Raw genomic sequence first — 26,014 nt, forward strand, 5'->3', positions numbered from 1 at the left:
TAGGTCTTTAATTCATTTTGAGTTTATTTTTGTGTATGGTGTTCAGGAGTGTTCTGATTTCTTTCCTTCTATTTTTTTTTTGGTCTTTTTTAGGGCCACACTTGCAGCATATGGAAGTTCCCAGGCTAGGGGTCAAATCAGAGCTGCAGCCACTAGACTGTACCACAGCCCAGCCACAGCAACACAGGATCCAAACTTCATCTGTGACCTGTGCCACAGCTCACAGCAACGCTGGATCCTTAACATACTGAGTGAGGCCAGGGACCAAACCCACATCCTCATGGATACCAGTCGGGTTCCTAACTTGCTGAGCCATGACTCCCTAATTTCATTCTTTTACAGGCAGCTGTCCAGTTTTCCCAGCATTACTTACTGAAGAGACTGTCTTTCCTCCCTTGTATGTTCTTGCTTCCTTTGTCATAGATTAGTTGGTCATAGGTGCTTAGGTTTATTTTTGCGTTTTCTATCCTGTTCCATTGATCTGTATTTCTGGTTTTTTGGGGGTGGGGGGGGTGCAGTACCATACTGTTTTGAACACTGTAGCTTTGTAGTATGGTCAGAAGACAGGAAGCCTCATTTCTTCAGTCCCATTTGCCTTTTTCAATATTGCTTTGGCTATTTTGAGTCTTTGTGATTCCATACAAATTTTAAAATATTTTGTGTTACTTCTGAAGTATGTCATCTGTCATTTGATAGGGATTGCATTGAATCTGTAGCTTTCCTTGAGTAGTACACTCATTTTGCCAATATTGATGCTTCCAATACAAGAGCACAGTATGTTTTTCCATCTCTTTGTGTAATTTTTGATTTCTTTTATCAACATCTTATAGTTTTCAGAATACAGGTCTTTTGTCTCCTTAGATAAGTTTATTCCTAGCTATTTTATGGGATTGTTTCCCTAATATCTCTTTCTTATCTTTCATTGTTAGTATATAGAAATGCAATTATAATTTTGTATCCTGCCACTGTACCAATTCATTCATGAGCTCTAACAGTTTTCTGGTGGTTTCTTTAGGATTTCCTATGTATAGTATCATGTCATTTGCAAACAGTGACCATATTTTCTTTTCCAATTTGGATTCCTTTTATTTATTTTTCTTCTCTGATTACCAGGGCTAGGACTTCAAAAACTAGGTTGAAAATGGTGAATATGAACATCCTTGTCTTGTTTCTGATCTTAGTGGAAATGCTTTCAGTTTTTCACCATTGAGAATGATGTTAGCTATGGGTTTGTCATTTGTGGCTTTTGTTATGTTGAGGTAGGTGCCCACTCTGCTTACTTTCTGGAGAGTTTTTATCAGAAATGGGTGTTGAATTTTGTCAAAAGCTTTTTCTGCTTCTCATGAGATGATCATATTGTTTTTATTCTTCAGTTTGTTGATGTGGTGTATCACACAGATTGACTTGCGGATATTAATGTATCCTTGCATCCCTGGGATAAATCTCACTTGATCATGGTGTATGATCGTTTTAATATAGAGTTGTATTTGATTTGAGAATATTTTTTGAAGATTTTTGCATCTATGTTCATCAGTGACACTCGCCCGTAATTTTCTTTTGTGGTATCTTTGTATGGTTTTAGTATCAGGATAATGGTAGCCTCAAAGAATGGAAAAGTTGTACCTTTATAAGAATCTGTTTCCTCTAGGTTTTCTATTTTATTGGCATATAGTTACTGGTAGTAGTCTCTTAAAATCCTTGTTATCTGTAGTGTAACTTGTAACTTCTCCTTTTTATTTCTAATTTTATTGATTTGAGCCCTCTCCCCTTTTTTTTTCTTGATGAGTCTGGCTAAAGGTTTATCAATTTTGTAGATCTTTTCAAAGAACCAACTTTTGGTTTTGGTGATCTTCTCTATTTTTTTTTTTTAAATCTCAGTTTCTTTTACTTCTGCTTTGATCTTCATGATTTTTTTCCTTCTTCTAATTTTTGGCTTTGCTGTTCCATCTTTAATTACTTTGGATCTAAGTTTAGGTTACTTATTTGAGATTTTTATTATTTCCTGAGGTAAGAATTGTGTTGCTATAAACTTTTCTCTCAGAACTGCTTTTGCTATTTCCATAGGTTTTGGGTTGTTGTATCTTTTGTTTGTCTCTAAATATCTTTTAATTTTCTATTTGATTGCTTTAGTTATCCGTTGGTTCTTTAGTATCATACTGTTTAGCTTCCATAAATTTGTGTTTTTTTGCTGTTTTTTTTCTTCTAGCTGATTTCTAGCTTCATAGTGTTGTGGTCAGAGAAAATGGTTGGTATGATTGATTGATTGATTGATTTAATTTTTTTGTCTTTCTAGGGCCACATCTGCAGCATATGGATGTTCCCAGGCTAGAAGTCAAATCAGAGCTGCAGCTGCCAACCTATACTACAGCTCATGGCAACACTGGATCCTTAGCCCACTGATCAAGGCTAGGGATTGAACCTGTGTCCTCATAGATACTAGTTGGGTTTGTAAACTGATGAGCTACAATGGGAACTCCAGTATGATTTAAATTTTAAAAATTTGTCATGGGTTGATCTGTGATCCAAGATGTGATCTGTCCTGGAGAATTTTCCATGTGCACTTGAGAAGACTGGATATTCTATTGCATTGGGATGGAATGTTCTATAAATATCAGTTATGTCTATCTGGTCTAGAGTGTTATTGAAGGCCTGTGTTTCATTGTTGATTTCCTGTCTGAATGATCCATCTATTGATGTAAGTGGGGTGTTAAAGTCACCCAGTATTATTGTGTTGCTGTAGATTTCTCCTTTTATGGCTTTTAGCAGTTGCTTTATATATTGTGGTGCTCATATGTTGGATGCATATATATTTAAAATTGTTGTATCTTATTCTTGGATTGATCCATTGTGCATTGTGTAGTGTCCTTCTTTGTCTCTTGTGACCTTCTTTATTGTATTTTATTTTATTTTAATTTTTATTTATTTATTTATTTTTTGCTTTTTAGGGCTGTACCCACGGCATATGGAGGGTTCCAGGGTAAGGGTCTAATCGGAGCTATAGCTGCTGGTCTACACCACAACCCCAGCAGTGTCAGGTCTGAGCTGTGTCTGTGACCTATACCACAGCTCACAGCAACGCCAGATCCTTAACCCACTGAGCGAGGCCAGGGATTGAACCCACAACCTCATGGTTCCTGGTTGGATTTATTTCTGCTGCACCACAATGGGAACTCCCTTTCTTTATTTTAAAGTCTATTTTTCTGATACAAATATTGCTATTCCAGCTTTCCTTTTATTTCCCTTTGCATGTAATACCTTCTTCCATCCTCTCACTTTCAGACTCTTATGTGTCATTAGCTCTGAAGTGTGTCTCTTGTAAACAGCATATATATGGGTCTTGTCTTTGAATCCATTCAGCCAGTTGATGTCTATTGGTTGGAGCATTTCATCCATTTATATTCAGTGTAATTATGTATATGTATGAGATTATTGCCATTTTCTTAATTGTTTTGGATTTGCTCTTTTAGGTTTTTTTCCTTCCCTTCCTCTTTGTTGTATTCTCTTGTGATTTTCTGACTATCATTGGTGCTGTATTTTTTTTGCTTTTATATGTGTGTGTCTTTTGTAGGTTTTTGGTTTGAGGTTCCCATTAGCTTTTTATATAGCAGTCTTTATATGTACAGAATTGTTTGTAGTTGCTGATCTCTTAATTGCAAATGCATTTTCAGTGTTCTACATTTATCCTCTCTTCTTTTCATGCTTGCTAGTTTTAATATCATATTTGTCAGTGGGTGATTTCCTACTTATGTTTGCCTTTACCAGTGTGCTTTCTCATTTCTATTTTCTTGTTTCTAACTGTGGCCTTTTCTGCCTAGAGGAGTTACTTCAGTAGTTGTAGAACTGGTTTGGGGGTGCTGAATTCTCTTAGCTTTTGCTTATATGAAAAACTTTTGATCTCCCATAAAATCTGAATGAAAGCCTTGCTGGGTAAAGTATTCTTGGTTCTGGTTTCCTCACCTTCATCACTTTAAATAGTTCTTGCCACTCCCTTCTAGCTTGCAGAGTTTCTGCTAAAAAAATCAAGTATCGTCCTTATGGAGGTTTCCTTGTTTGTTATCCATTGCTTTCCCCTTGTGAGTTTTTTTTTTTTTTTTGTCTTTTTTTTTTTTTTTTTTTTTGCTATTTCTTTGGGCTGCTCCCGCGGCATATGGAGGTTCCCAGGCTAGGGGTCGAATCGGAGCTGTAGCCACCGGCCAACACCACAGTCACAGCAACGCAGGATACGAGCCGCGTCTGCAACCTACACCACAGCTCACGGCAACGCCGGATCGTTAACCCACTGAGCAAGGGCAGGGACTGAACCCGCAACCTCATGGTTCCTAGTCGGATTCGTTAACCACTGCGCCACGACGGGAACTCCTCCCCTTGTGAGTTTTAATACTTTTTCTTTGCATTTAATTTTTGTCAGTTTGATTAGTATGTATGTCACTGTGTTCCCCCTTTGGTTTTTCCTGTATGGGATTCTCTGTGATTCTTCAAAGTTAATGAGTGTTTCCTTTCCCATATTAGGGAACTTTTCAGCTACAATTGGTTCAAAAATTTTCTTGGGCCCTTTTTTTCTCTCTCTTCTCCCTCTGGTCCCACTGGGATGAGAATGTTTCTCAGGTGTATCTTACACTATCTTCAGGTCTTTTCATTCTTTTTTATTCACTTTTTTCTGTGGCTGTGATTTCCACCACTCTGTCTTCCACCTCATGTATTCATTCTTCTGCCTCTGTTATCCTGCTATTGTTTCCTTCTAGTGTATTTTTCATTTCAAATATTGTGCTGTTCATCTTAGGTTGCTTGTTCTTTAAATATTCTAGCTCTTTGTTAATAACTTCTAATAATTGCTAATAACTTCTCGATATTGACTCTATTCTTTTTCTGAGATCTTGGGTCATCTTTACTATCATCACTCTGAATTCTTTTTCAGGTAGATTGCCTACCTTGTCTTCATTTAGTTGTTTTTGTGTTTTTTTATCTTCTTCCTTTGTCTGAAAGCTATTTCTTTGTCATCTAATATTATCTAACTTTCTGTTTGTGGTGTCCTTGATGGTAGGTATTTAGATGCAGCAGCTGGTGCCCAGTCCTTTAGTTTTCAGAGGTGGTGGTAGCTCTCATGTACTCAGAGCACATGATGGGAGCAGCAATATCATGCTGTCTCTTCTGGAGTTGAGTGGTTAATGGGGATGGGTCTGTGAGGGATGTGGCACTGCTTCACAGTTCAAGGGACTGCTCTTGTAGCAGAGTAGTGGGGGCGGGGGTGGGGGATAGGAGCTCTTGCAATTCCTCCCACTACCAGGCAGCTCTCAGGACCCTTTCCTATAGCTGGTGACTTCAGCAGCTGCTTCTGTGGTTCTTCTTTTTCTGGGGATGCTCTCTGGACTGTTCTCTGTAGTTGTGGGTATAGTTGCTGTTCCTTCAGTCCCTCCCTTTGCTGAGTGGCTTGCAGGAGCACTCTCTGTAGCTGCAGGGTCAGGCACCATTCCGTGGTCACTCTCTGGGTCACTGGAGTTCTCTTTAGCTCAAAGTGTTGCTGTTGCTAGGCAGTGCTCTTTGTAGCCTCATGTCAGGGGTGGGCATTTTCTGGGGTCATTCCTTTTGCTGAGCCACTCTTGGGCTTGCTCTCTTTAGCCCCAGGGTCAGGGGCTGCTTCCAGGCTACTGCTAGGCAGCAGCTGCTCAGGCTAGGGCTCCTGGAGCTGGAGCAGGTGGTATCTTGCTGCCTGCGTGCATGCAAGGAACAAGGCTGTAGTGGTGGATCCCACTCCTTCCCACCTGTATCTTCAAACAGTGGCACCTGGCCTCCAAACCTGTCCAGGCTTACCCAGCTTACACCTTGAAATGTGCTTGCCCAAGACTCTAGTCCCCCCAGGCTGCTTCTGCACAGCCTACCCCAGTTTCCTCCCACACAGCCAGTCCTAGCTCCCTCTTGAGTCTGATCTCTAGAGCCTTAGTTTCATTTCCCAACTCCTGCCTGTACCAGCCAGGAGACAATAGAGAGCTTCAGACCATTTGTGCAGGAGTGTTTCCTTTTTTTTTTTTTTTCAGGGCTGCAGATGCAGCATATGGAAGTTCCCAGGCTGGGAGTCAAATTGGAGATGCAGCTGAGGCCTCTGCCACAGCCAACGCCATATCCAAGCTGCATTCTATGACCTACAACACAGCTTGTGGTAATGCCAGATCCTTAACCCACTGAGTAGTGCCAGGAATCGAACCTGAATCTTCAGGGATACTGGTCAGGTTTGTTTCCACTGAGCTATAAGAGGAACTTCTCCGTCTTAATTCCTACACACTGATCACTGCGTTCTCCTCCAGGACTGCACAAAGTTCCTCTTCTGTCCTGGCAGATTTCTTTGCTGGTGGGGGCACTTCCCACGGTGTAGGAACTTTTCTTCTTTCCAGCTCCTTCCTGGGGTTGCAGGTCCTGTCCTGCTTCCTTTCTCATTTTTTCTCTCTTTTTTCTTTTGTCCTCCCTGGTTTTGTGAAGATTTTCCTGCTCTGTCAGAATCCTGAGGTCTTTTGCCTACATTCAACAAATTTTCTGTGCAAGTCATTCCACATGAATATGTATTTTCAGTGTATTTGTGGGAGTATGTGAGCTTCATGTCCTACTACTCTGCTCTCTTTTCTCTGTCCTTTTTGTTTATTTTTAGTTTAATTTATGTGGATTTTAGTCATCTAATGTAGTGCCAGATGTGCCACTTTTAGATCATTCTCCTTGATACCACCATGAAACACACTTTTTTAAGAAAACAATGAGTTATTTCATGTTGCAGCTTCAGGTTTGTGTACTATTTTTCCTAATACAGGTATGTTGTTTGTTTTTCCAAACTAAGATTTTAATTTTGATAATTAATTTGTGTTTTTATTCCAAATAAGTTCCTTTACCTTCTTTTGCTCCCTATTTTGCTTTTTTAGTTTGAATTCTTGTAAAACTTTTAGGAATGAAGAAACTTAATTTTAGGAGCATAAAAGATTTTTACAAAATGCAGAAGAACTAGATTCATTTCGAAAAGATAGAGTTCTTCAAGTTCCAAGCATAAGAATGCATTCTCTATTTTGAAACTTATATTAAGAATATTCAGTCTATGACTTTCAAACATTCCTTTTCTTATGTTGTTAGAGAATTTCTAATCATTGCATGTAACCCATGTCTCTTTTCATTTAAATAAAGAATCTATTGTCATTCTAAACATTTTTGTGGTGGTATACAATTTTTAGGATAGCTTGCTAAAATGGGGAAATTTCCTCAGTATCTTTATGATCTAAGCACATGTTTTCTCACTCAGTTTTTTTGGAGACTTTTCAAGATATTTCGGGTCCACAGCCTGACTTCCTGGGTTTAAATCCTAGCTCTGCCACTGCTGAATTTAGAGAGATCATTAACCTGTCTGTGCCTCTCTTCTTCTCTTGTAAAATGCCAGTAATAATCATATTCTTAATTTTGGTTAATTTTTTAAATAAAAAACTGCCTTTATAATGTATGACACATAGTAAGTACATGATAAGTGTGAGTTATTATTATAATGGTGCAAGAATTACAGACAATTTGGCGACCTTTGGTTCTTATAAGGGGATAGTACCAAGCATCCTTTCTTTCCTTGATGCTTTGAGTGTTTTTGGAATACCAGTATCAATTGTGTGCACTGTTTAACCTGTCATGCAGTCAGTCACACATAAAGGATTTGATCATATTTAGGGAGACCTTTAAAGGGCATGATTACATTTTGAAATGATTTATTGAAGGTAGTTAGTATAATAGTATTACATCTTCCAAGCTTGCGTGAAAAGAAATCATGGATAGAATTTGGATTGAGAGCTGGGTTGTGACACTAATCATTGACTAATTTTAAGTATCTCTGCTCTGAAATATTTTTTGTAGAAATTTTTGGTGTAAAATCTTATTTTTCTCTAATACTGTGTATATTCTAATTGCATTTCTGCTTAGTTATATTTAAGTGAGGGACTTATCTTTAAACCTCATGTCAAGACATGTTATTTGGCAGCAGTCAAAGATGAGGTGACTGAATTGAGGGAAAGATGGGATTTAGGGCTTACCAGGTGGGTTTGGAAGAGAGGATAGGAGAGGCTGGAGGAACAGCAGTGGTGGAATTTGGCTCAACTGGATGGGCAAGGGAATAGAAGGGCTTCTGAAGTGCTTACTGATTGCAAGTTTTGAGTTGTAAGCAACCTCTGCAAATGTCAGGAGAAAGTAGAGGGATGTTCTAAGACTTTTACAAGAACACTTTCATTTCATTTAGGTGGTGCTGCCATATATGATAACTGGTGGTGAGAGGATGAAAACAAGCCAGGATTGTGTCATAAGCCTAGCCAATTTGGATTCCATGATTCCATAAGTATGATTAGTTTATGTTCTAAAATGCCTCAGGTTCTGCTCAAAGAATTCAAACCAGGTGACTGAGTACTTTATAGTGTGGTTGAATCTCTTGATGCAAAAAAGACTATGATTTCCAGATCCTATGCTAAAAAATAGCTTAATCCTTTGCTCATAGAAAATCAACAGAGGCAAACTGGAAACTTCTGTTGGTAATCTCCCCTAATAGTTCATTAAAACCTCTTATTCTGCTATTTTGTGACATATTTGTAGATCTGTAAATACCTAATACATTTATAATATATAAATATGCTCTGTCACTTTAGAGTAAGAGAGAAGGAAAAGGGATATGTCCTATTATGAAAGTCAGTGTGAGATGGCTGGTGGGTGTAGGTGCAGGAAGAAAAATGCCATGTCACATGAAAAATTCATGTCACACTCGCATCATATGGTGTATTTAGACTTCCGTGAATGATAAATGTTGTCTGTCATGTCACTAAACAAGGGATGTTATAACCATCAAGTCACTACAGCCACCCAAACAGTGGGCCCTGAGGGAACTCAGGATAGGAAATAACAGGATACTACCCCTAGATAGCTAAGGTGCATATCAAGGGAATGATTTCAATGAGCCCAGACTCTCACATCTTCCCATACATAGAAAAATGCTAAATTTATCAACTTGAGATATTTGGTTTCTGTGGTTAATAATAATCTTCTGATGTTCCAACTAACTGGTCTTTGTTACAAGAACACCTGTATATCCTGGTCTCTTCCTTACCTCCTTGCAGTAATCTCTTGGAGCTGTCTGAGAGGTTGCTTCTGGGCTTGAAGTACTCAGAAAGTCTGCCAAGGAAAACATAATTCTTGACTTTTAGATTGTACTTTTTTTTTTTCAGCGACACCGTTGTTCTTCTCTGTATCTGTACAAGAGTCTTCTGCAGTGAAGAATTTATACTAAGGACATACAGTGTTCTACTCTGTTTCCATCCCTTTGTTTTAGGCTTGGGTTTGTATTTGGTGTGACCTGTCATTTTAGGAACTAGCCTAAAGCAATCAGCTCTTTGCTGCTGCCATCCTTGGAGACAGAAAAACAGGGGAAATAGTTATGTAATCTAAGAAGGGAATTTAAGGAGACCAACAGTTTTTAAGCTTATATTTCTTTTCCCCTTTCCTTCTTCTCTACCTCCCTCCCTTTCTTCTTTCCTTCCCTTCATTTTTTCTTCCTTTTTTTCCTTCCTTTCTTCCTTTTTAAAGCCTGAAACCATTTAAGTTTATATAGAACACTAACAGGAAGATAAGAAAAAAACTGCTCTAGTGAGAACATGGATGAGACACTGCCCATAAATCTTCCTGGTTGTGGTTCTGGGGAAAATAATTTGGAAACAGCTATTTAATTATATTAAAGAGAGAGACTCAGATGTTTGAACAACCTGCTTTGGCTTCTGATGTTGATTCTTGGGACAGCATGAGCAGGCAGAAGACCCTTCTGGTAAAAGGGAAATTCTTTTTTTTTGGTGTGTGTGTCTTTTTGCTATTTCTTGGGCCGCTCCCGCGGCATATGGAGGTTCCCAGGCTAGGCGTCAAATTGGAGCTGTAGCCGCCGGCCTATGCCAGAGCCACAGCAACGCGGGATCCGAGCCACCACAGCTCACGGCAATGCCGGATCGTCAACCCACTGAGCAAGGGCAGGGACCGAACCTCATGGTTCCTAGTCGGATTCGTTAACCACTGCACCACGACGGGAACTCTGTAAAAGGGAAATTCTTGATATGGATTGCTGTAAAAGGGAAATTCTTGATATGGAAATAGCTGTTGAAATTTTAAAATTCTTCCTCTATCTCCTACTTGCTTTTGAAAATCTCTAAATATTAGGTTTGAACGTGGTAGCAAAATTACATGGTCAATTTTGTTACTAACTTTTCTGTGTAATTTAAGATCATATGTATTGTACATACACATGGTTCTGTTGCTTTACTAACTGGGAAAAAAGTCTGATAAGTTTTATCCATACATTTTAAGAAAATGAAAAACTTAGTACTTTCTAGGACAGACTTATTGTGCAATTACAGTGCAAATACATTAGTTAAATGTTTAAAAATTAGTGTACCCCAAATTAAAGAGTTTACCAAACTCCTGAAAAATCCTAAATTTATTAGACATTCTTTTAGTGCTCACTATACTAAAGCTATTTTCTGTTTCTTTTCTGTGCCCTATAGAAGGTAAACCTGAAATTAGTAGGACAGTATTCATATGGTAACATTACATTATCATGAAACAGTTGCCTGCTCTAGAAAGCTCTTTTTCCTCTAGAGGGCAATGCTTCACTTTTACATCACTAATCCAGGGAAAAATTTAAGAACATCTTTCTTAAGAGACTGGAAGTGGTTCAATTTTGCTCCTTCTTTCTCTTTTAAAATATATTGTATAGTGTAGACATTTAACAAGACATGCTTCTAACCAGAAAATATCCAAGATAATTAGAACTTTCATAAACTAATATTTGATTTGGATTTTTAGGGAAAATTTCTTTGGCTTCCGTTCTTTATTTTCTAAGAAAGCATCAAAAGAGCTTGACCTCTACTCTAAAATTAGATATAATTGGGTTCTCTTTTTCAAAAAATAAACTTTTTTCCTTCTTAAAAAAACATTTTGATTTAAGGTTCCAGATTTGACACTTGACTTGATAAAAAAAAAAGCAAAATAAAACAAAAGCCCAAACCTAAAATTAGAACCAAAACCCCAGACTCTCCTCTTTGTTCTACATTTCTGTTTGTGTTATTCATGATATTTTAAATTGTAGACTTTACCTCTACTGCCACAGCTTTCTTTTGTGTGTGTGTGTGTGGTATTTCCGTTAAGAAAACAAAACCTAGAATTCCCGCCATAGTGTAGTGGCTTAAGAATCCGACTGTAGTGGCTTGGGTCGCTGCAGAGGCTTAGGTTCAATCCCCAGCCCTGTGCAGTGGGTTAAAGGATCTGGGTTGCTGTAGCTGCAGCGTGGGTCTATCCCTGGCCTGGAACTTCCTCCTTAAAAGGAAACCCAAAATATATTAGTGTAGTAGATGGAGCTCTAAGATGGTCCTTAAGATTTATGTCCCATGGTGTACGTACATACCTTCACCTAGTTATTCAGATAGAATACTCCTATGAGGGGATTTTGCAGGTGTAATTAAAATCCCAAACAGTTGACCTTAAAATAGGGAGGTTTTCTGGGTGGGTCTGACCTAATCATATGAGTCTTAAATATAGAGATCAGAGGCAAGTCAAACAGATTTGAAATGTGAAAATGATTCAATTTGAGAGAGAGTCTCCATTGGTGGTTTTCAGATGGAAGGGGCCATGAGGCAAGAAACTGAAAGTGGCCTCTAGATGTTGTAAGTGGTCTCCAGTTGTTAGCTAGCAAAAAAACCAGGACCTCAGTCTTATAGCCACAGGAAACTGAACTCTACTACAACCACATGATCTTGGAAGTGGACTCTGAGGTCCAGATGAGGAAGAAGCTCAGATGACACCTTAATCTTAACTTTGTGAGACCATAAATAGAGGACTCAGTCAAGCTGTATGCAGACTTCTGACCTACAGGACTGTAAGGTAATAAATGGATGTTGTTTAAAGTCTTTAAGTTGTGTAACTTTCTTATGCAGCAATAGAAAACTAATACAATAAAGGTAAATTCCTTTAACATTATATTTAGAGGGTTGGCTTATCTTATGGAAGCTTTCATATGATATAATATTAAAACAGTAATGTTCTCATTTGACAATTTGCCATCTGTTAGAGTGGTGATTTGCTGGCCGATAGCCCTTCTCCCTTTTCCTGGTAGCATTTCCTATTGGGTTGATCTCATGCCTTACTTCAGAGGTGAGACTCTGGTAACTTAGGCTGGTTTCAGTATACCACCTGAAGAGAGGGCATGGGTTCTAATTGGTCCACAAGAGTAAAGTGAGGAGGATTATGGTGAAAATGTTGGGGCACATACTCTCTTTTCTCCTCTGAGATTGTGATGTGAGTATTGAGGTTTATAGGTATTAAAGCTCCAAGGGAGATCCTGGCATTTCTAAGAGGCTATCATATGCAGCCTAAAAAATAAAGCAGAGGAAGCAGGAGTTCCCATCGTGGCCCAGCGGTTAACAAATCTAACTAGTATCCATGAGGATGCAGGTTTGATTTCTGACTTTGCTCAGTGGGTTAAGGATCCTGCATTGCTGTGGCTGTGGTATAGGCCAGCAGCTGTAGTTCCAATTTGACCCCTACATGCTGTGAGTACGACCCTAAAAAGCAAAAAAATAAATAAAGCAGAGGAAGCAAAGCTAGGAATAAGATTTTGATTATATTTGAGTATGGGATCAAGCTGTATGTAAACATAAATATCTTTCTTGACTGTTCAGTTATATGGGCCAATAAATCTTCCCCTTCCTTTAAACTTTTTTTTTAAAAATTTAAGCCTACTTGCATTGAATAAGAATAAAGAATAAGAATATGCATTGATAAAATAAGAATAAGCCGATTTTTTTTTTTTTTTTTTTTTGGTCTTTTTGCCATTTCTTGGGCCGCTCCTGTGGCATATGGAGGTTCCCAGGCTAGGGGTCGAATTGGAGCTGTAGCCGCTGGCCTACACCAAAGCCATAGCAACACAGGATCTGAGCCACGTCTGCGAACTACACCACAGCTCACGGCAACGCCAGATCCCCAACCCACTGAGCAAGGCTAGGGATCAAACCCCTAACCTCATGTTTCCTAGTCGGATTCGTCAACCACCGTGCCATGACGGGAACTCCAGAATAAGCCTATTCTTATTTCTTGCAACTGAAAACAAATTCAAACTAATGGGCTAATCATTATCTCTTTGATTGTCACGATAGCTTTTTCTATACTTTCATTGATATGTTCTGGACTAGTAAACTCATCATCTTGATGTATATTCTTTTTTCTTGATTTAGTCTTTTATTTTTTATTTTATTATTATTATTTTTTTGTATTTTTAAGGCTGCACCCATAGCATATGGAGGTTCCCAGGCTAGGGGTCGAATTGGAGCCGTAGCTGCCAGCCTATGTCACAGCCACAGCAATGCTAGATCCAAGCCATGTCTGCAACCTACATCACAGCTCATGGCAATGCTGGATCCTTAAGCCACTGAGTGAGGCCAAGGTTGGAACCTGTGTCCTTGTGATACTAGTCAGATTGTTTCCACTGAACCAGGACGGGAACTCCTGATTTAGTCTTTTAGACATAAAGATAGAAATTGGTGAAAAACTTACAATAAAATGCCCATAAATTTATTGGTTTTGTATTTTAATCCAGTTGAATAATTGAGGGAAGTAAATATTGTGGTTTCCATAATAATCCTATTATAATAATCCCCACCCCCCTCTCTCTCTCTCTTTTTTTTTTTTTTTTTGCTTTTTATGGCTGCACTAGCAGCATATGGAAATTCCCAGGCTCAGGGTCAAATCAGAGCCACAGCCACAGCAACGAAAATCCAAGGTGTGTCTGCAACCTACACCATAGCTCGGAGCAATGCTAGATCCTTAACCCACTGAGAGAGGCCAGGGATCGAACCCGAGTCCTCATGGATACTAGTTGGGTTCGTTTCCACTGAGCCGTGATGTGAACTCCCAATAAAACATATTTAAAAAGTATTAACTTACTACTGGCTTTGTTTAAAACTTGTCATTTTAGAAATTATGTCAATAAAAGTAGGACCCATTTTGTTTAAAAATTTGTTTCAAGTTAGTGAAAATGTAAATCATTATAATTCTCATTAATTGCCATTATAACTTATAATTCTGTTGACTGAAACATGTTGGAGATAGTTCACATGAAAAAAATAATTAGTATTTGTTATTTGTATTGATGAAAACCGTTGGTTTGTATTGTTAAATTAGTATTCAGTACCTCCTCATAGTCAGAATTTTACTAGCATTTGTGGACAGACTCAGTGATATAAAAGGTGATATTTTAAGCATAATAGTTCCTCTTTAATAATTTAATGTACTTTGACATGTGTATTTTTAAATGTGTGTGTGTATTGAAAACTCTGTGGGTTTTTGTTTGTTTACTTGCTTTTTATTTTATTATTCTTTTTATTATTATTTTTTGCTTTTTAGAGCCACATCTGTGGCATGTGGAAGTTCCCAGGCTAGGGGTCACATCGGAGCTATAGCCACTGGCCTATGCCACAGCCACAGCAATTCAGGATCCAAGCCGTGTCTGTAACGTACACCACAGCTCACAGCAACACTTGGATTCTTAACCCACTGAGCAAGGCCAGGGATTGAACCCATGTCCTGATGGATACTAGTCAGGTTCGTTTCTGTTGAGCCATGATAGGAACTCCTGTTTATTTGCATTTTATACTTTAAGGTCTTGTATTACTTACAGGCATTAATTTCCTCAGAATATAACATGATAACAGACCTCACTGATTTTAAAATTTTCCTAGCTGAGCTAACCCTTCTTGGGGAGTATCTTAAGTATTTGTGTATCACCAAGTTAGAGTTGACTCAAACAGGGCATAGCAAAAATATTTCCATTTTTATTAGCACTTAAAAGTAATTTTGGATGAGTTCCCTGGTGGCTTAGTGGTTAAGGATTCTGTGTTGTTACTGCTGTGGCTCTAGTTTGATTCCTAGCCTAGAAACTTCCACCTGCTGCAAACATGGCCAAAAAAAAGTTATTTTGAGATTAATGAAATGTACATGAGGTATATCAGATATTTTAAAATTTCTTAAGGAAAGACAACAAAGGACATTTCGAGCATGAGAGATACATATTTTCAGTATATGAATTTCAAAATGAAATCTGATATATCCTTATAAGAAGAGGTAGAATACAAGTTGAGTGGGAAGGGTCAATTATTGATGTATGAATTAGGAAGAGCCTGTGAATTTTCTTTCCTTTCCTTTCTTCTTTTCTTTTTAATTGCAAGGGTGGATTTATAGAGGAATAATTTAAAGGGATTCTAGGATGAATTGATCCTGAGTGGCATGACTGAAGGGGAGGATCTGCAAAAAGATCTTTGAGGTAATGGCTATGATTGAAATCATGAAAATGAAGGTCAGAAGAGGAGATGGAATGATACCTAATGGATGTCTTTCAGATTCGGGAACTTGCATAAAGAGATAAACACCCATAGTCAAAATAAAAACATGCTAAATATTTACTGTGGTCAGAGAACAGGGGTCATTGGCCAAGTTAACACATCAAATAATGAGATGGATGTTGTATTACTTTGCTAGAGCTTCTATGATAAATACCACAAACTATGTGTCTTAATAGAAATTTATTTCCTCACAGTTCTGGAGGCTAGAAATATGAGATCAAGGTTAGTGTTTGTTTCTTGTAAGGTCTCTCTTTTGTCATCTTTTTCTGGTGTCTTTGCATGGTCTTTCTTTGTGTGTCTGTGTCTTTATCTCGATATAAGGGGAGCAGTCCCATTGCGTTAGAGTCCATCCATATGACCTCATTTTACCTTGATTATCTTTTCAAAGCCTACACCTAATACAGTCACACTGTGAGGTACTAGGGTTAAAGACTTCAATATATTAATTTTGGGGGGGGGGGGATACAATTCAGCCCATAACAGTCATGTTTACTTCGAGTTTGCTGTGACCTAGCTTCATTTGGTGAGAATTGAAGGGACTAGAATGGCCAATAAAAAGAAGAATCATGAAGATGAATTATTTAGAATGTAAGATAGATGCATTTTTTAACTTTTGTTTTTATTCAGACTTCTGGAAAAAAGGGAAAATCTTGTTTTGAATAGGAGGATTGTGTGAACTTATTATTTTTGAGGCAATGGAAGGACTTCGAGGTGTTCTATAGGTACGTCATATTGGAGGCCTGCAGAAATGGATCTAGGATAGGTCTAAACCCAGTCTCCTGAGTTACACCTTTCATCTCTCCTAGTTTCACACTGAACATTGAGAAATGTGTTGTTTTGTTTAACACTAGCTACTAGCTTAGATGAGCAAGTAAGCAGAGAAAGGAGAGTCATATGAGGCAGTGATGAGGATGGCAAGGGTAAACCAATTACCTTTGGTGGAACCCTTACTTGTACTATGTGTTTTATGGGGACTTGGGGGGTGAGAAGCCTATTTTTTCATCTGGGAGTATGCTGTGTTATTTCTTGCTTATGGTACTATGTAAGTTTATGTATCCTTTACTTGTTACAATTTTATATTTATTAATTTTTTTCTATTGGCATATTTTAAATCAACATCTTGTAATCCCATGTGACAAGCATGATAGGTTTGAGGGTAGGCCAAAATCATTCATCCAGCAGATGCTTACTGCCCATCAAAATGATACCTGTTCCAAGAAAGCTCACTCTCTAATAAGTGATATTATAAGATTGTGTAAGTTTTCAATGGAAATAAAAGAAAAAGAACAAAAGAGAAAACTTAGCTCCATGAAATGCCTTTAGTGAGAAGTGCTGTTAAATGTCTCTGAGTCTTTTTTATTTTATTTTTTTTTTAGTTGAAGTATAGTTGACTTAAGGTGTGTCTCTGGTGTTCAGCAAAGTGATTCAGATAGTTAGATAGATAGATAGGTAGATTGATAGATAGGTAGATATCCTGTTTCAGATTCTTTTCCATTATAGTTTATTGTAAGATATTGAATATACTTCTGTGCTATTTAGTAGGTCCTTGTTGCTTATCTGTTTTATATATAGTAGTTTGTATTTGCTGATCCCAAACTCCTAATTTATCCTTCCACCCTCTTTTCCCTTTGATAACCATAAATTTGTTTTCTATGTCTGTGAATCTGTTTTGCTTTGTAAATAAGTTCATTTCTATCATTTTTAAGTGATATCACTTGATATTTGTCTTTGTCTGATTTACCTGAAGGTCTTAGTAAAAGCTGGAAGATATCTGGGACTGTGGAATGCCTCCTAAATTAAGGCAAAAAAAAAATTATGAAATACTAGCCATAGAGTCATTGACAAGATGATTTGTCAAGAAGGTCACTGAAGTCTTCAAGGCATTACTTTCTTTTTAGCGAGACTTGGGGGCAGGGTGTTAGGGGATTGCAGTCAGTATATGTTGAGATGGAGAAATGTTGTAATGGAGAAGAAGAGGTTCAGTTTTACCCTTCACAAAATTAATCATTGTCTCTTCTAAGTTGTCTAATATGCTCATTTGTTATCTCTAGCTTACCAAATATTTTAAACTATCCTTATATTTCAGGAAGCTAAAGCTCATATTTTAAGTGATATTTAATGATCAAATTGTAATTAAGCCAAAAGCTGCAGTGGTGCTTTTTAGTAGTTACCTCAAAATGCAGTGCTTGGATAAGCAGAGAGAACATAGAAATCTTTATAGTCTCAATCCATGTCTAATTTTTTGGCTTCCACTCCTATTCAAATCTGTTTCCAGGGCCTTGGAGCTAAACATTTAATCCGTGTTTATTCTCTTGAATAAGTGGCAGTATAAATTTAATGGTAGAATCAGTTCAGATGGAAAGTACCAGAGCCAGGTATGATATTACTACCCTGAGAGTGGTGAACTGGAGCTGAGGTCTGCAGGGAGGGGAGACTCTTGTGCTAAGACCTGTCTGCCATGGAGAGGGCCTGCTACAGATAAGAGTGATGCTAGAAGCCCTGGTTGTATGGTACTTTTTCTTCAGTAAAAGCAGATTAACCTTTCTGGAGATGATTTCTAAAAATTAACATCTTTCTTTGTTGTACTGAACAATGTGTTCCGTGGAATTATTTTCACTTTTTCATTTTAGTTATTCGTGCCACAATTTTTGGTGGAGTAGGCCAGGTACTGTTCTATACACTTGGCAAATAACTCTGAATGCCTCTGCTAGAGTGATGCTTACATTCTAGCACAGAAGAGAAATAATGATTAATTATTTTTAAAATATTATATATAGTTAATAAATAGGAAAACACTGTTGCCTGCTGAAAGGTGCTAAGCACTGTCATCTTCTTTGGTCACAAATAGGTATATTTTATATTTTCCAAATAAACCTGTTGGCAAGCAGACTGTATGGTATAAAGTCATAATAGCCAATTGTATAATTATGAGCAATTGAAAACTTGTGATGCCCTTAATGTTTATATTCACTCCCTAAAAGCAATTGATTTTCTTTTTTTAAGTGATTTTTATTTTTTCCATTAGAGATAGTTTACAGTATTCTGTCAGTTTTCTACTGTACAGCAAAGTGACCCAGTCACACAAACATATACATTCTTTTTCTCACATTATCCTCCATCATGCTCATCATAAGTGACTAGATGTAGTTCTCAGTGCTATTCAGCAGGATCTCATTGCTTATTCATTCCAAAGGCAGTAGTTTGCATCATTAACCCCAAATTCCCAGTCCATCCCACTCCCTCCCCCTCCCCCTTGGCAACCACAAGTCTGTTTTCCAAGTCCATGAGTTTCTTTTCTGTGGAAAGGTGTATTTGTGCTGTACATTAGACTCCAGATATAAGTGATGTCATATGGTTTTTGTCTTTTTCTGACTTCGCTTCGTGTGAGAGTCTCTAGTTCCATCCATGTTGCTGCAAATGTGGTTTTCAAATTTAATAACTTTCCTCCAAATAAAGTAGCTTGCATCTATTAGTTTGTCTTTTAAAATTATCAATGCATTTGTCCAGGGCTCTGGATAACCCAAATCTTTATTTCATGACATCTTTGAATATTGAAGCCTGCTGGAAGGCTCAGGATGCTTTTGAACATTGACCAAGTATAATTCTCCCTTTACCTGACTAGAGATAGAGGAGATAAAATGCCTTTGTTTTTCCTGGAGTATGGTATAGTAGTGTCTTTATTATTCTACTCTAAGAGAAAATTGTTGCTTCTACAAAAAGGGAAGGAAAAGGAAACAAGGATAGCTCCACACAAGTCTTGTGTTTCTCTCGTTTTCTTTCTGGAGTCTATGTATGCATGCTGTTTTGAAAGAGTTCTATCAGAAAAAACAAAAACCCTGATTCTCAATGTCTTGATTGGGAAAAGAAAAGTACAACTTGCAATCCCTCGGTTCCATAAAGGTGAAATTTTTGGGGACAGATATTTTTCAGCAATCGTATTTTTTTTTTTTTGCCATTTAGAATGGCAATATAGTATCAACACCAGATATTTGTTTTGCAGCACTCTTAATTTAAAAATTTTAACCTCAGCCATTGTACTTTAAGATTATTAATAATGGTTTATTACTTTATTTACTTGAGGCTTATAATTCTTTTTTTTTGGCCACACCCATGGCATGCAGCAATTCCTAGACCAGGGATGGAACCCACACCATAGCAGTGACCCAAGCCACAGCAGTAACAGTGCTGGATCCTTAACCCATTGAACCACCGGGGAAGTCCAGGGCTTATAAATCTTCAGATACCTCTTTTAGTAAGCTCAATTAGCATTTTATTGTTGAGACAAGAGTTTTTATACCTTCTAAGCAAATACTAGAAGACAAGTCAGCATTACTAGAATGTATAAAATATTAGTATTTATGTATATAAATATATATATATACCTTAAGTGTGTAATTGAAACCTTGTGTTGCTCTACAATGTTTATATTTATTCTCCACAAGCAATTGATTTTCTAATTTAGTAACTTTCTTCCAAATAATGTAGCTTGTATATATATATGTGTGTGTATATATATATATACATATATATATATATATATATATATATATATATATATGTTTATAAATATCCTAGCAGGCCTAGCTATTTTAGGTATAACAAATTGAGTGGGTAAAGTAGGAATAACTAATGATTAGTTTAATAATTATTTACTTAGTTTATAAAATAATGCATATTGTTTTGGTGAACAAGTAAACATGAGTACTTTTTCCCCCAGATTCAGTTACATTAAATAAAAAGTCAGAGTAGACGTATTTTTTCACTCTATACAGTTTGTAAATTTAAGAGTAAAAAATTATGTATGCCTATGTGAAATAAGTCAGAAAGACGGACACCATATGATATCACTTATGTGTGGAATCTAAAATATAGCACACATGAACTTATTTACGAAACAGTCTCACAGACATGGAAAACAAACTTATGGTTCCCAAAGGGGAAAGGGAGTGGCGGGGGGGATAAATTAGCAGTTTGAGATTAGCAGATACAAATGACTATATATAAAGTATATCAACAACAAGGTCTTACTGTATAGCATAGGGTATGATATTCAGTATATTGTAATAAACTATATGGAAAAGAATTTTGAAAAATCATGTATGTAAGCAACTTTTGGGAACAGTGGTAATTTTTTAGATTAGAAGACAAGAAAGATATGTTCTTATTTGTTTAGTGCTTGGGTCCTTGGCTTGGATGTCATTCTAGGTAATTTTAACCACTGGGTATTTGTGTTTGCTAATGAACTTTTAGCCTTTAAACTGAGATTTGTCTCTGATCTTTAGAGAAGTTCTCAGATGTTGCCTTATCGTAAAAGTTGGTATCTAAGAAAAGTTTTCAAAAAATAGAGTCTTCTATTTTCTTTAAAGCAACTCAGCCGAATAACGTGGCCTATCAAATTGTTTCATCTTAATTCAGAGACAAAAGAGGAATGCTGCTCTGGAGGACGTTAGCATATACCAAGTATTTTCTCCTCCTTTGCCAAGTGTGCAGTTCACTGTTCGGTCACCTGTGTCTGTCAGTTTAGCACATTTAAGGCAGTTCTCAGCACCCCCCATTCTTCTCTAAATCTTACATGGAGGCTTCAAACATTGTCTAGCTCATTATTTCCTAACGAAGGTTAAGCCCTTGACTGTTAGACCGGAACCCTTCGCTAATTAGAGCCCTTGCTTTGGCACTGAACGTGTCATGGCTGTGAGCCTTCCCGCCGTGGTCAGGGGCATGTTGCTTGCACACATTAAGTGTCCAGCGCCAACAGATCTCCAGGGAGGACCGCCTGCTATTTTCTACCTGATGCATTTTTAGCTTGCTAAAATTCTAACTTTTTAACAGGCAGTAGGTAGAGCTGGCTGAGATATTCACCAGTTCACGACGAAGATTTTGCTTAGTACTACCCTGTTTATTCTCTTCAGTTTTGGTGAAGTTGAGTCCACGCTAGAATAATGAAAATAATAATTTTGAATGTGAAAAAAATAGTAAAATTTTCCATTCTTTTAAAAAATATATCAGTATATCTATTACATGGTGTTTAAATTTATGTTAGGCTAAAAAAAAAAAAACAAAAAACCCTTGGTTCTTTTTGATTTACTTATTAAGGATAACTTAGGATACTATTAAAATGGTATCATAAAGCTACATTACTTCAATTTTCTCTTTGCTTCATGAAATATATAATTGTGAGTCCTTTTTCAGTTGATAAGGTTTTACCAGCTGCATGAATAGAAGAATTGAATAGACTGGTAGGTTTCATGTCTGAATTGTCAAAGAATGCTTTTGGGAGTAAGTCAGGATTCTCCATTAGTATTCATAAGAGTGCTCCCATGTCTTCTGTTTGATCATTGCTTCTTTCTTCCATTTCCAGCTTTCCTTGGTTAGAGCAGAGAGCTGGCTGATTGGTGTAAGTGTCTTGGTGTTTGATTTTGTTATGGGTTAGCTTTTTGAAGAAAATTCTCTACATGGATATAGACCATACTCTTATATTTGGCTAGTTGATTCATGGGTTAATTTTAGACATAAGACTAGCTCTAAAAGCTAAGTGCATTTTTCTTTTTAAAAGAAAGTACACTGTAAAACTTAAAAAAATTATGGTGTACTTATTCTTGGGGAAATATACTAGGTAAAGTTTATACATGTTTTATGACTGTAATGAATGTATTGAGATTTCATTATACTACTTATTCTATAAACAGATTGACTTTTTTGTATTGTTTTTCAGATTCACGTTTTAATTTTGGAATTTATGATATTTTTGGTTTTAGTAGCTGATCTGCTCATGTAGAAATTGAGAAAAATCACATAAAGTTTCAAAGTAAAAAAAAGAGGTATATTAAATGTCCAGAATTATTGAAGGCCAGACAAAAAATATTTTCTTTTTCATCTAGAAGCTATAGGAAATAGTTCATAGAAAGTTCTAAATTATACAAAAAAAAGCAACATACTTATTGTTTAATTCAACAACTTTCTTATTTCTTTGTCTATATTGATGTTTCCTGTAAGACTGCTATAATAAAGATTGAGTGAATCTCCTTTTCTTTTGTTTTTTTTTTGTCTTTTTGCCTTTTCTTTGTTGTTGTTGTTGTTGCTATTTCTTGGGCCGCTCCCGCGGCATATGGAGGTTCCCAGGCTAGGGGCTGAATCGGAGCTGTAGCCACCGGCCTACGCCAGAGCCACAGCAACGCAGGATCCGAGCCGCGTCTGCAACCTACACCACAGCTCACGGCAACGCCGGATCGTTAACCCACTGAGCAAGGGCAGGGACCGAACCCGCAACCTCATGGTTCCTAGTCGGATTCGTTAACCACTGTGCCACGACGGGAACTCCTGAATCTCCTTTTCACTGACTTTTTTTTTATACTCAGTGAGTATAAAATCAGTTGTAATCTGCCAGATGGATAAAAGCGGTTTTAAAATATTTGTCTCTTTGGGAAAAGATTAATCATTAAGTTTATATTATTGGGCTCTTTATTTATTTTGCTAGTATTGAGACTCTCTTACCAAAAATGTATCTGTGGTACATATACATGTATACTTTTGGGGGTAGGGGGATAGGGGTGAAAGGGTTTTTTTTTTCTGTCTTTTGTCTTTTTAGGGCCACACCTGCGGCATATGAAGGTTCCCAGGCTAGTGGTCTAATCGGAGCTGTAACTGCTGGTCTGTGCCACACCCACAGCAATGCAGGATCCGAGCTGTGTCTGTGACCTACACCACAGGTCATGGCAACGCCGGATCCTTCACTGAGTGAAGCTAGGTGTCAAACACGATTCCTCATGAATACTTGTCGGGTTTGTTAACCACTGAGCCACAGTGGGAACTCCTCAGAGGGTTTTTGTTTTTTTTTTCCTTTGCTTTTTAGGGCTGCACCTGCAGCATATGGAAGTTCCCAGGCTAGGGGGTCAAATCAGAGCTGCAGCTGCTGGCCTGTGCCACAGCCACAGCAACATGAGTTCCGAGGCACGACTGCCACCTACACCGCAGCTCACAGAAAGAGTGGATCCTTAACCCACTGAGTGAGGCCAGGGATCAAACCTGCATCCTCATGGATACTAGTGGGGTTTGTAACCTGCTGAGCCACAACAGGAACTGCCCAGAGGGGCTTTTTAAACAGCTTTTTTTCTCTTGATATTAAAGAGATATTTATTGTAGAAATTTTATAAGAAAAAAGAAGTGAAGAAACCTCATCAGTGATATAATACCCTGAGGCAAGCGATAGATATTGATTAATTTTCAAATTAAGTTATTTTTCTTTTATGAATAAACTCATGTTTCTAGCTCATTTAACCATTAAGATTTTAATATTTTTAAAAAGTCTATTTGTATGAGATAAGCATATACAGATTTATATACTTTATGTGGGCAAATTATTCATCTTTTAATTTTCTTCATTGATTTTATGGGTGACAAAGCCCATTCTATGGTTTATATTCACTTTTTTTTTTCGACTGTTAATAGTTTTAAAGTTTTTCACTGCTCTTGACCTACTTTAAATTACACAAATATGTGAATATAATTTTGGAAAGATTTGGACAGTCCCCATGTAGGTTCTTTTTTTTTTTCTGATTTCCTGTGACATTCAGTCCCCTACTGGATTTTAACCGCAGTCACCAGTTTTGTGTGACATTTTCCATTGCATTAGTTTATGTATTAAGCTTTTGAATGAGGGGACTAGACTAGGGGACAAAACCAAAGACACATTAGACAGCCAGCATCTCATATTCTATAGGAAGCTGGAGTTTGACAAAACCTCCAGGAAACAAACCAGATCTGCAATTCCCAACACATTCTAGCCCCTTCTAACTAAAGGCTTCTCTGGTTTATGTAAGAGAACTCTATGGAGGGAGGAAGGAAGGGGAGAGGTGTGTGTGGGTTATATTTGGCTTCCAAATGAATTTCTTGTAGAGAATGGGGATTCTGTAAGAATACTTGGCTTACAGCTGATTGTTCTACTTTCTGTCCTTTTTAAACAGAACTGGGGAGAGACAATGAGCAGAGACAGGGGACTGCAGGAGTCAGCCTGTAGTCCTCTATTTACAGGAATGGCAGTGAGGCATGAGCGCCCTGGGGGCAACTAGCCAGAAGCCAGATGAGTGGGCTTAAGTACCTTGTCATCAGGTGGTCTGCTGGTTGAGGAGAATGCTGAAACAAGAAGTGGTGAGGGAACCCACCCATATACCTATCCTATAGTATGGGGGCAGAGAGTGGGGCCAGAGAGGAGGGGGAGCTGGAAGAAGGTGGAGTCACCCAAGGTCTCTCAAGATCTAGATCTACCACCTTTTTTAGTGAATTATCCTCTCTTCCCACTGATATTTTTAAAGCTTTATATAAGAATTTTAAACATACTAATACACTCTATGGTGTGTATATATATATATATATATATATATATATATATGTATATATGCATATAATTTAAAATATACTGAAATTAATATATTTAAAATATGCTGATAATCAGTTCTTGAGGATATCTTGAATTTAGAACAGTTTTAGCCTGTGCTTGCCATTTGTTCTCACAGATGAATTTAGATTCCAAAACAGTAGTCCTCAGGATTCACCTTGTGTATTTGTTACTCTTCTCTATAGTTAGAAACTACTTGGCTTCTATTATCATTACTGTGGCTTTAGGTTTATTTGCTTCAATCCCTCAATATGTAATTAGTGTCACTGTTTCTTGTGGTCCGACACCCCAGGCCTCTCTTGCGTAGATACCTTCATCACTCCATTTGGGCTCAGACCTTCTGCAGGGATGTCTTCCACACTCTGCTGGGCTCTCATAACCCATCCAGTTTCTCCTCCATGTGGCCAGCCCCTCTTCACCCAGCTAGAGTTCTGACACCCTGAGTTCAGTGGATGCTCTCTTCACTCTCTTTGTGCTCCGACTTCACACTGGGCTACCACAATCCACAGACTCATTTCTTCCCCCGCTCTGTCTCTGATAACCTGTACTTCCTGCAGGGACTCTCTGTCACTAATACACTTCACGGTGTATATGTATATGTACATATGCATATAATTTAAAATATATTGAAATTAATATATTTAAAATATGCTATTGGCTTCCGGATTCTTGCCCCAAGATACTGCTTCACATGACTGCTCACCTCACTCAGGTATTGACTATCAGGCAGCAAGCCCTCCTACCTGGATACCTTCCTCACTATGCCTTGGTTTTGCACCTTAGATGCTGGTCTTGTTCTATCCCACATAGTAATGGTCTAACTTATTCAGAAAAGAAAGGAAGAAGAGGAAAGGAACTGTGTTTGATTTTTTAATCATACTTTCTTCCAAATATAGTTATTAAATGCAATTAAAAGGCAAATAAGTTAAGATTCCTGCCTTCCAGGGGTTTACATTCTGTAAGTGGGGACAAGCGTATAAAGATATTATCATAGTACAGTATGCTAATACAGAGCTTTACCCTAGAATGCTATGGTGGCAGGTTGGAAGGACACCTATCCCAGCCTAGCAGAGTTAGCAGAGGTCTTTGGGAGGTGGTGATGTGGAGTTCAGTCTTTAAGAAATAGAGGAATCTAAATAGGTGACAAGGAGGCCAGAGTAGGTTGATGAACCCACACTAACATTTATATCAGATTCTT

The 26,014-nt window shown here is 37.6% G+C and overlaps 1 protein-coding gene across 7 annotated transcripts in view; it reads left to right on the top strand.

Moving 5' to 3' along the window:
- LOC106509506 (uncharacterized) overlaps positions 1–26,014 on the top strand; it is a 1,068,352-nt gene that overhangs the window by 32,183 nt on the left and 1,010,155 nt on the right. The window contains exon 1 of one of the 7 annotated variants that reach the window (XR_014838414.1): positions 11,804–11,913. The exons of the other annotated variants lie outside the window; for them this stretch is intronic. The gene's annotated coding sequence lies outside the window, so the exon portion shown is untranslated. Of the gene's footprint in view, positions 1–11,803; positions 11,914–26,014 lie in introns of those variants that run through there. 7 annotated transcript variants of the gene reach the window in all.

This window comes from Sus scrofa, chromosome 2 (assembly GCF_054392235.1).
Source record: "Sus scrofa isolate SSC_HxYL_T2T_F1_AM1 chromosome 2, Sscrofa_HxYL_maternal_Yorkshire_Landrace_v2.0, whole genome shotgun sequence".
In the NCBI taxonomy this organism is placed as follows: Eukaryota; Metazoa; Chordata; class Mammalia; order Artiodactyla; family Suidae; genus Sus; species Sus scrofa.